Below are 12,395 nucleotides of genomic sequence, written 5' to 3' on the forward strand. Positions count from 1 at the left end.
GTTTTACCTTTGTACTAACATCCCCCTCACTTTGTCTCAAAACAGCTGATCTGCAAGGGTCCTGGCTGTTGGACTTCCACAAAGGTAACATTGATGACCTATTTAATGGATAGGACATCAGTATTAGTGCCTGGAAATGAAGCCCCGTTCCCATTCACTTGAATAGGAGCAGAGGTCCTTCAGGTCGTGTACTTTATATACAGCTTTTGCTGGCCACATCAGCTGATCAGTGTGGGGTCCGGGTGTTGGTCTTCAATCAATAATACTGATAGCCTGTCCTGTGGAAAGATTGTCGATATCAATTGTCTTCAGATCCCGAACAACCCTTTAAATGGAAACAGTGTTGCTGTTCCTCTCTACAGCGTATGCCATCCTGTGCGTCCTGGGGTTATTGGGATAGTATGTCAGCTGTGACACACAATTGTTATCCTGCTCCAATGGCTGCAAGCAGAGAAAACGATGGTGGCATTGACACCCCCCCACTCATTACATTACCATAGTGATGTGGGGTCCTCCACCCTTATAAGTATATTTATAGGACTTTGTCAGAGGCAAAGCCTTATAGTTATAGTTTAACTTTCATTTTGCATACAATATTACATTACAAAGCAGAGCTCAATAATGTATTATTGTAGTGTGCAAGCCAAGTTCAAAAATGTGTGAAATGTGTTAAAAAGTTTGCCATATTTGGTACTGATGCATTGTAAAAACTGATATTGCAAAAATGGTGAATGACGTAGAAAGTAAAAAAATAACACAATTGTTGTTGTTTGGTCACATTGCCTCCAACAAACAATATAAAAAATGATCAAAAATTCACTGCTTTCCAAGTTATCATGTAAATCGGATTGAAAGGGGTTGTCCCATCTCAAGGATCCTATCTATACTGGTAGCTTATGTAAATTGAAGACTTTTCCTAAATATATCTCTTTAGAAATTCTGCTTTGTTTTCCTGCTATGTGACCTTATTCCCCCCATTGTATACACAGAGTTTCTATAACCATGGACCTATAGGACAAGTGACGTCACTCATTGCTCTTGCCAGCAGGACAATGGTTCAGCTAATTGCAGTTTGCTGATAAAGCCAAGTCTGTTATCTCTATGAAAACACACAGATAACACTCAGTCCATTCTGTACAAGCATCTGTATATTATCTGATCTGTATACATGTTGTGAGACTTCTCTGGCCCATGTAGCAAGGGGGAGGGAGGAGAGATACAGGAAGTGAGATGAAAAGACTGCAGGCAGACTGCTGAAACACTGAGATGGGAAAACCCCTTTAAGTATCATAAAAATTAAAAACATTTTTTTATTAAACTCATGGATGGTTTTGTATCTCAGAGCCCTTTGGATCAGTGAAATCAATCTCAAGCACCTGTGATAATTAGTTTACCAGGTGATCCCAATTAAAAGAAATTATTAAGCAATATGGGAAAGAAAAAGGATCTCCGCTGCCAAAAAATATCAAATGGTGCTATACTTTAGACAAAGTATGAAGATATGTAAATATTTCATGAAAGGAGTTTTGTGGCAATTTTTTTTTAAGTCAGTTAGTGCTATTAATGGGTTAATAAATACATCCGTATATACCTTTAGCAGTATTTTGAGTGATTTCTGGGTGTCTGCTATATTCCCCCCAGAGCACCATGCTGGTTCTGCAGGTCACATTTTGCAGTGCCGTATAACATTATGCCGTATATCTGTGACATTGCAGTTGTTCTTGTGAGATCAACAGTCAGTGAGACCTTTCTGAGACAATCACCCAAATTAGTGTTATGATCAAGTATACATGATATAGGTAGAACTAAATATTTGTCATAGGAAATCTCGTCTTGATGAAGGGGTGTACTTCTCAAAGACACTTTTTAAAGAGGACCTTTCACCACTTTTGGGCACAGGCAGTGTTATATACTGCTGGAAAGCTGACAGTGCGCTGAATTCAGCGCACTGCAGCGCACTGTCGGCTTTCCCGATCCGTGCCCGGTGTAAAGAGCTTACGGTGCCGGTACCGTAGTGCTCTATGGTCAGAAGGGCGTTTCTGACCATTAGCCAGGAACGTCCTTCTGCCTCGCGGCGCCTATCGCGCTGTGCTGTGGAGCGGGGAGGAACGCCCCCTCCCTCTGCTCACACAGCTCGTCCATAGACGAGCATTATCAGGAGCGGGAGGGGGCGTTCCTCCCTGCTCCACAGCACAGCGCGATAGGCGCCGCGAGGCAGAAGGACGTTCCTGGCTAATGGTCAGAAACGCCCTTCTGACCATAGAGCACTACGGTACCGGCACCGTAAGCTCTTTACACCGGGCACGGATCGGGAAAGCCGACAGTGCGCTGCAGTGCGCTGAATTCAGCGCACTGTCAGCTTTCCAGCAGTATATAACACTGCCTGTGCCCAAAAGTGGTGAAAGGTCCTCTTTAAAGAAATGTCCTTGCAGTTAAAACTGTGATAATCATCCATATGTGTATATTACCAATATATCATCACAATTCTGTTCACACATAGAGGGAGCCGTCCAACTATGAATTACTGTACTGTTTGCTTCTCTGCCAAGTTCCATTTGACTGTGCATTCAGTACATGACCACTAGAGGTCAGCAGCACATATTGTATATACTGTGGATGAGGGAATCAATAAACAAGTAAGGTCTTGTATACAAGCAGCTGGTTCCATCCTCTACAGCAGGGGTATTCAACTTGACCAAGGGGGGCACTAGGGAGCATTATACAGTGGGTGGGGGCACTAAGGTGCATTATACTGTGGGGGGTTACCAATGTTCCCACACAGTATAAGGTTTCTCCCACCCGCTGTCAGGAGGGGGGGGGGGGGGTCTGGACAGCTGGCGTCTGTGGTCTGAGTTCGAACTGTAGTCCGCCAGTTGAGTATTCCTGCTCTAGACCAAAGTCACTGTCGGTGAATGAGGACCGTCAGAATATAGGTTATGTCCCATTTTTGGGCCATTTTCACAAATCCCTCCATATAGTGAAAAGTGTGGATGTTTTTCACAGCCGTTTTGTACCTGTTACTATGTTACAATAAAGTCTATATTGGATTATGCCATGCAATAAAGACTGAATATTTTTTTAATGGTGTATTTGCTTTCTTTTCAGAAGCCTCTTCCAGGACCACGAACTTGTGTCCCCGACTACTCCTGTCTGCCTCTGCCCAGTGACAAGTCTCCATATACTACCCTACAGGCAAGTGGACTCTCTGAATTCTCTCTGAATTCTCTCTCTGAATTCTCTCAGACACACTCTCTGAATTCTATGGTTTCGTGAAACAATTAAAGACAGTCTTAAAATTAGGTAAAAACAACCTCACTCGATGAACACACATGACAAATTCTATAGTCTTACTGTGTGTGGGTACAAAAAGTGGCTCCATTATTTTGCTGGGAATAAATGGGTGCACTTTTCCTGTGCACTATTACCATCTGGGTCACTGTTCTTTTAAGATCTAATAAAGATCTAGACATGCTAAACATCACCAGTGCAGAATTCAGCATGCCACCTTCTGAAAGTGATTGCATTAGCCCAATATTTCTGTATTTGGGATCCCATTTACAAATTTGGTCAGGGCTACACTTTTTCTGTAACTGGCCCTGCTCCCTCCCCCCCACTTCCCACAAATCAAATTGGTTTGCTGAGGGTGTATTTTCTAAAATTCTAAACATTACTACCACTTAAAAAGGACGTTTCGCGTCCTGGGGCAGATGTGGTGTAATACCCCGCTAGAAAGGCAACAGTGTGCTGAGTTAACCGCACTATTGGATTTCCCGTCCTGTGCCCCCGCTGAAGAAATATCGGTGCCAAATACTGTCAGGATTGGGGTGGGGGAGGGCCTCATCGCTGGGCGGTAAGAAACGCCCCTTCTCACAGTACAGCACAATAGACACTACTATGAGGCGGGTGTTCCTGACAGACTGTTGGAAACACCCTTCTGACACTGAAGAGCTACAGTAACGGCACTGATAGCTCTTTAGCGGGGCCACAGAACGGGAAAGCCGATAGTGCGCTTAATTCGGCGCACTGTTGGCTTTCTAGTGGTGTATTACACCGCATATGCCCGAGAATACGAAAATCCTCTTTAATATGATAAAAATTAAAGGGTGTGTACTGAAATATGATCAGTTGGAAGGCCACACGGCAACAACGCTATACACAATAAAGGGTCGGAAGTACTTGGCTCTGTAACCTAAGTAATGGCCAGTACTGCAACTCAATAGTTATGGCGAGGTCTTAAAATCCATATTCCTGGGCAATCTCTCTAAATATTTTTTTATTCTTTAATATTATTATTATTTTATTTTTATTATTATTTAAAGTTTATTGAACAAGAAGCCCATACATTGTATCCAGTACAGAGTAAGAATATCAGATAGAATACAAAATATGTTCATAATAGGCACTACATACATATATAATAGAGCTACATTTGACAAACCGTTTATTCAATATATATATGTGTGCGCGGGGTGGGGGTGGAAGAGGAGGCAGCCTCTCTAGATATAGTCACCAGTCTCCAGGCAGTAATACCAGCTAGGCTCCTGATTTACCAGTCTAGTGTCAATCCTACTTGTATACCAACCAATCTAACATTTACCATCTACCCAGGGGATGGCTGATAATTGTTTCTTGCTGGTATAACCCTTTACATCAAACTAAAAGGTAAATGAATAGCAGTAAAGTAAAAGAGCAGGTAGACTAGACGCAGGACAGGATGAGGACTGATACACCGAGAATAGAGAAGCCTAGAAGATTAGATCTAATTCTGATAAGAGTTTATATATCTGGTGTGGAGTGTTAAACAATAAAATTCTTCACCTCCACTTTCATGTATCACTGACTACAGATATAAATGTGAGGTTCTTAGCGCACAGCTTGGTGAATTGTGCGAGCCCATCTGCCACGTCAAGGCGACCTCATTCAGATGGGTCCCTACCCTAAGACTTTATTTATATAATAAATGTTTTACTCCCCCTATAGACAAAACCCCTCGGAGACGTAACATTCTTAGAGACAGCACTGTAACAGTGAGTTTAGAAGAAGGTTATCTCCTGCCCCATATATAAAGTGTTAGTGTAGGGACCCATCATAATAAAGCCACTAAGTGGTTGATGGGCTCTATATACACATACTGTATATAGAGATTGCTATGACTATAATATACATACACACATATACACATACTATATAAGCCTAAATACTTGACTCAACTTAATTTGAAATTTAACACATTACAAAAGGGGACTTATACTCGCGTATAAGTGACCGGCTACATTTCCCCTTCAGGTCCGGCGGCCGAGGTTCTCCTTCAGGTCTGCCCCTCAGTGCTCCTGCCGGGGATTCCCCTCAGCGTCACTGTAAAGGCTCCCCGGCTGCAGTGCTTTTCTGAAATTGATTGTATTAGCCCAATATTTCTGTATTTGGGATCCCATTTCCAAATTTGGCCAGGGCCACACTTTTTCTATAACTGGCCCTGCTCCCTCCCCCAACTTCCCACAAATCAAATTGGTTTGCTGAGGGTGTATTTTCCAAAATTCTAAACATTACTACCACTTACAGAGGACCTTTCACGTCCTCGGGCACATGCGGTGTAATACACCACTAGAACATGAACGTGAAAGAGAACATGAACGGTCCTCTGTAATATGATAAAAATTAAAGGGTTTGTACAGAAATATAAGATATGATAAGGCCACACGGCACCAACACTATACACAATAGAGGGTCAGAAATACTTGGCTCTGTACCCAAAGTAATGGCCAGTACAGCAGCTTAATAGTTAAGGAGAGGTCATAAAATCCATATTCCGGTGCAGCCTCTTTAAATATCTTTTTAATTCTTTTTTTTTATTATTATTATTCAAAGTTTATTGAACAAGAAGCCCATACATTGTATCCAGTACAGAGTAAGAATATCAGATAGAATAGAAAATATGTTCATAGTAGGCACTACATACATATATAATAGAGCTACATTCAACAAATATTTAGTCAATATATATATATATGTGTGCGCGGGGTGGTATACTTGTATCCCAACCAATCTAACATTTACCATCTACCCAGTGGATGGCTGATAATTGTTTCTTGCTGGTATAACCCTTTACATCAAACTAAAAGGTAAATGAATAGCAGTAAAGTAAAAGAGCAGGTAGACTAGACGCAGGACAGGATGAGGACTGATACACCGAGAATAGAGAAGCCTAGAAGATTAGATCTAATTCTGATAAGAGTTTATATATCTGGTGTGGAGTGTTAAACAATAAAATTCTTCACCTCCACTTTCATGTATCACTGACTACAGATATAAATGTGAGGTTCTTAGCGCACAGCTTGGTGAATTGTGCGAGCCCATCTGCCACGTCAAGGCGACCTCATTCAGATGGGTCCCTACCCTAAGACTTTATTTATATAATAAATGTTTTACTCCCCCTATAGACAAAACCCCTCGGAGACGTAACATTCTTAGAGACAGCACTGTAACAGTGAGTTTAGAAGAAGGTTATCTCCTGCCCCATATATAAAGTGTTAGTGTACGGACCCATCATAATAAAGCCACTAAGTGGTTGATGGGCTCTATATACACATACTGTATATAGAGATTGCTATGACTATAATATACATACACACATATACACATACTATATAAGCCTAAATACTTGACTCAACTTAATTTGAAATTTAACACATTACAAAAGGGGACTTATACTCGCGTATAAGTGACCGGCTACATTTCCCCTTCAGGTCCGGCGGCCGAGGTTCTCCTTCAGGTCTGCCCCTCAGTGCTCCTGCCGGGGATTCCCCTCAGCGTCACTGTAAAGGCTCCCCGGCTGCAGTGCTTTTCTGAAATTGATTGTATTAGCCCAATATTTCTGTATTTGGGATCCCATTTCCAAATTTGGCCAGGGCCACACTTTTTCTATAACTGGCCCTGCTCCCTCCCCCAACTTCCCACAAATCAAATTGGTTTGCTGAGGGTGTATTTTCCAAAATTCTAAACATTACTACCACTTACAGAGGACCTTTCACGTCCTCGGGCACATGCGGTGTAATACACCACTAGAACATGAACGTGAAAGAGAACATGAACGGTCCTCTGTAATATGATAAAAATTAAAGGGTTTGTACAGAAATATAAGATATGATAAGGCCACACGGCACCAACACTATACACAATAGAGGGTCAGAAATACTTGGCTCTGTACCCAAAGTAATGGCCAGTACAGCAGCTTAATAGTTAAGGAGAGGTCATAAAATCCATATTCCGGTGCAGCCTCTTTAAATATCTTTTTAATTCTTTTTTTTTATTATTATTATTCAAAGTTTATTGAACAAGAAGCCCATACATTGTATCCAGTACAGAGTAAGAATATCAGATAGAATAGAAAATATGTTCATAGTAGGCACTACATACATATATAATAGAGCTACATTCAACAAATATTTAGTCAATATATATATATATGTGTGCGCGGGGTGGTATACTTGTATCCCAACCAATCTAACATTTACCATCTACCCAGTGGATGGCTGATAATTGTTTCTTGCTGGTATAACCCTTTACATCAAACTAAAAGGTAAATGAATAGCAGTAAAGTAAAAGAGCAGGTAGACTAGACACAGGACAGGATGAGGACTGATACACCGAGAATAGAGAAGCCTAGAAGATTAGATCTAATTCTGATAAGAGTTTATATATCTGGTGTGGAGTGTTAAACAATAAAATTCTTCACCTCCACTTTCATGTATCACTGACTACAGATATAAATGTGAGGTTCTTAGCGCACAGCTTGGTGAATTGTGCGAGCCCATCTGCCACGTCAAGGCGACCTCATTCAGATGGGTCCCTACCCTAAGACTTTATTTATATAATAAATGTTTTACTCCCCCTATAGACAAAACCCCTCGGAGACGTAACATTCTTAGAGACAGCACTGTAACAGTGAGTTTAGAAGAAGGTTATCTCCTGCCCCATATATAAAGTGTTAGTGTACGGACCCATCATAATAAAGCCACTAAGTGGTTGATGGGCTCTATATACACATACTGTATATAGAGATTGCTATGACTATAATATACATACACACATATACACATACTATATAAGCCTAAATACTTGACTCGGCAACTTTATTTGAAATTTAACACATTACAAAAGGGGACAAAAAGTAAAGTGAGGCCACACAACCCCTTAGGACGAGTGAGAGACAAACAATAGTATAGGACAGTTGAAATATACATAAAAGGGTGGGAGCACACAGCCCCTTAGAAAGGGTGAAAGGTACGCAATAGGGCGAGGCTGCATGGCCCCTTAGAATGGAGGAGGAACAAACAGTAGAGTGGGGCCACAGAAGCCCTTAGGATGGGTAAGGGGGGAAACAGTAAGATGGGGTTGCACATCGCCTTAGTGAGGGAGGGGAGTAGTAGAACCTGTAGGATGGGTGAGTAATAAGCAGTAGGGTGGGGTCACACAGGCACTTAGGACAGGATAAGGACAAATAGTAGGGTGAGGGGCATACAGTAGGATGGGGCAATAAAACCCCTTAGGACAGGCAAGGGATACACAGTAGAGTGGGGATGCATAATGTCTTATGAGGGAAGAGGGACAAAAACCAAGGTGAGGCCACACAAACAATAGTGTGAGTGAGGGACAAACAATAGGGTGGGAGCACACAGTCCATTAGGATGCGTGATGGACAAACAGTAAGTTGGGGTTGCACAGCTATTTAGGACAGGTGAGGGAAAGAGAGTTGGGAGGGACCAGAACTTCCTACTTTTCGAAGTGGATGCCAGGTGTCAGACCCCCACTTATTTGATATTAATGAACCATCCTAAGAACAGGTTGTTAATATTTCTAACCCAGAAAACCCCTGTAATTTAAAAATTAAAACAAGAGCATGTCCTGACAAACCACAGTAGAAATACGTGTTCTTTCCTGGACTTGTCCTCTTCTAGATGTCTTCCTCAAGTGACACAGCCTGCTTCTGATTTAGAATGTTCTATACACTTACCTGTGGTCATGTGCATTGTGATGTCATGAGTCATGTGATGTCCTTACACCATTCCAGCCAAGTTGAATATGGCAGTAGGCTAGGACTGCAGTCTGTGGATATTTTTATTGCAATTAATATTTCATATTTTTTCTCTTTATTATTTTACGATATATTACTATTTGTACCCTTACAGAGTAGAGATGAGCGAGTAGTGAAATATTCAATATTCATTTCGAGTAGAACCTAAGACGAGCCTGCTGCAGAACCAGCTTTGATTTGCTGCAGGCTCGTCTTTCCTAGTCGGGAGAGCTGGCAGCTTGCAGTTACGAGGTAGCTTACTTTTTCTCATAGGAATGCATTGACCAGCGTTGATTGGCCAGTGTACAGCATTCGGCCAATCAACGCTGGTTCTACCGGAGGCTTGTCTGTGAGGAGGCGGAGTCTAAGATCGGACTAGAATGGAGACTGCTGTGGACCGATCTTAGACTCCACCTCCTCCGGCAGAACCAGCTTTGATAGGCCGAATGCTGTACTCTGTATGGCATTCGGCCAATCAACGCTGCATTCCTATGCCGAGATGTAGCAGTGCGGGCCGTGTGCTCAGCTCGTCTACACCGGAGATGCAGCCAAGCTGAGCGCACAGCCAGCACTGCTGCACACTCAGCCCTGCTACATCCATCAGAGATGCACTGAACCCTCCTGCACACTCAGCTCTGCTGCACCAGAGATGTAGCAGGCTCAGTGTGCGCTGAACCCTGCTGCACACTCAGCTCTGCTGCATCAGAGATGTAGCAGAGCTGAGTGTGCAGCAGGGTTCAGCGCATCTCTGATGCAGTAGAGCTGAGTCTACAGCAGGGTTCAGCGCACACTCAGCTCTGCTACATCTCTGATGCCGCAGAGCTGAGTGTGCAGCAGGGTTCACATCTCCAGTGTAGCAGTTATGGCTGTGCACTCAGCTCGGCTGCATCTCCGGTGTAGACGTGCTGAGCGCATGGCCAGCACTGCTACATCTCTGCATAGGAATGCATTGACCAGCGTTGATTGGCCGAATGCCATACAGAGTACAGCATTCAGCCAATCAACGCTGGTTTTGCCGGAGGAGGCGGAGTCTAAGATCAGTCCACAGCAGTCTCCATTCTGGTCCGATCTTAGACTCTGCCTCCTCACAGACGAGCCTCCGGCAGAACCAGCGTTGATTGGCCGAATGCTGTACTCTGTATGGCATTCAGCCAATCAATGCTGGTCAATGCATTCCTATGGGAAAAAGTCAGCTCGCGCATATCGCAAGCTGACAGGGATCCCGGCCAGATAGAGCCCCAAAGAGCTGGGTGAGTGACATTCCCACCTAAATAAAGGTAACCCCTAGCTAACCCTGCCTGTACATCTGTCCCTGTCTAGTTCACAGTCTCAAATTAACCGAATGTTAAATCCACCATTCGTATAAATTGGAGGTCACTTTATTTAGCCAGCCAATTACTTTTTCCGATTTTTTTTCAATGCCTCCGTTGTCGTAGTTGCTGTCCCACCTCCCCTGCGCAGTTATTGGTGCAAAAAAAGTGCCAGGGAAGGTGGGAGGGGATACGAATTTTTAGTGCGTTTACCTCGTGGTATTTGATTGGAATCGAATACCTCGAACGGCCTGATAACAGTGTTCGCTCATCTCTAGTAGTTATCAATGGTAAGAAACTCCGTCACTGATTCCGCAACTCTGTCTCAACTCTGGTTCCTGTATAAAACCAGTGGACACCCGGATGGACCCCATTACAGTCTATGGGGTGAATGGGTGTCCATGGGTTCAATGGGTTCCGTTTTACACGTGTAACACATTGAAATCAATGGGTTAAAAAGCCTCCCATTGATTTCAATGTGTTATGCGTTACGTTGGGTTCACACCAGCGTTCGATCTCCGTTTTCAGGTTTCCGTCTTCTGCATGCAGAAGACGGAAAACTGTCATGCCGAGTCCGGCCGTGAGCGCCGGTGAGCGTTATATGCAGTCCGCAGCGAAACCATTTTTTTAAAAACCGGACACAGACTACTGCATGTCTGACTCTGTGTCCGGTTTAAAAAAACTGGTTTCGCTGTGAAGAGCAAAAAACGCTCACCAGCGCACACAGCGGGAGTCTTTTCAAGCCCATTCAAATGAATGGGATTGAAACATGCCGGCAGGTTTCCGTCTCCTGCCCCTGTTTTGTGCAGGAAACGGAAACCTGCAGAACGGAGTACGGGCGCAGATGTGAACAAGCCCTAAAATGAAATCAATGGGATTCTGTTGCAGCGCTGATTCTTACGTGAGTTATCGTGCCAGAATCAGCACCGCGTTACTCCATGTGAATGCCCCCTTATACTAACCTTTCCTCACCTCTCCTGGGCTCCGGTGGAACCCACTGCTGTCTTTGTACATCTTTAGTGACATCACAAATGTCACATCGGTTCAGTAAGTATGAATATATTAAACAAATATTTCAGTCTTTTTTTCTCCAAATAATTTTGTTTTATTTTTCAAAAAGAATATCAATATCAAACACATATCTTGTAGCATAAAGTTAGCTACAACATAGTAAACGGAAAAAAAACCCAAACACAAATATTGGTGTTATTTTTTTAAAATATTTTTAAATCAACACTCGCTCTCAAATTTACAAAATTAATCAATAATTGAAATTTCAACAAACCTTCTTACTTGTAGTTTAAAAGCTAAAAAAATAAGGTCCTCAGAATGTGACAGAACAAAATGATCTTTTTCCATAAAACATGTCTTCATAGTACCAAAGTATCAGTGTATTTGTACAAAGCTGTCGAATATTGTTATGTTGCACAAAAAATTGCATAAAACAATAATAAAATAACCAGTAGTTGGTCCAATACACCAGAGTCTTCCTAACTCCGCATTTACATCTCTGTGTTGGCCAATTATTGGGAGAGGGACCCTTAGGGTAAGTTTACACAGGGATTTTGGATCGGAACCTGAGGCGGAGGCCACGACTGAAAGCCGGTGCACAATGAATGGGCCTAGTCCGGAGGAGGGACTTTCTTCAGGCTGAATCACGAGGCGACTTGGCCTGAAGAATGAGCACTTCGCTTCTTTTTTCCGGGAACCAGAAGAAACGGCTCCCGGAAAAAAGACCCTGACCATTGAAATCAATGGGAGCTGTCTTTTTGGTCAGGGTTTGGAGGCGAATACGGCCTTAAAACCCTGACCAAAAAACTCTGTGTGAACTTACCCTCAGCACTATAGTTATCTATGATGCTGGAGTCCCTTTCTTTCTTCTAGCTTCATGGATGAATCTTGGTCGTGTGAATGCGAGGTTAGTCTAAGGCTCTACATATCAGGTCGGCTGTGGTATGACCACAACAGACATCCTGTAGCTGACTCAGTGAAAAACACCTGTTCAGCTGCAATTC

This window comes from Leptodactylus fuscus, chromosome 9 (assembly GCF_031893055.1).
Source record: "Leptodactylus fuscus isolate aLepFus1 chromosome 9, aLepFus1.hap2, whole genome shotgun sequence".
NCBI classification, from domain to species: domain Eukaryota; kingdom Metazoa; phylum Chordata; class Amphibia; order Anura; family Leptodactylidae; genus Leptodactylus; species Leptodactylus fuscus.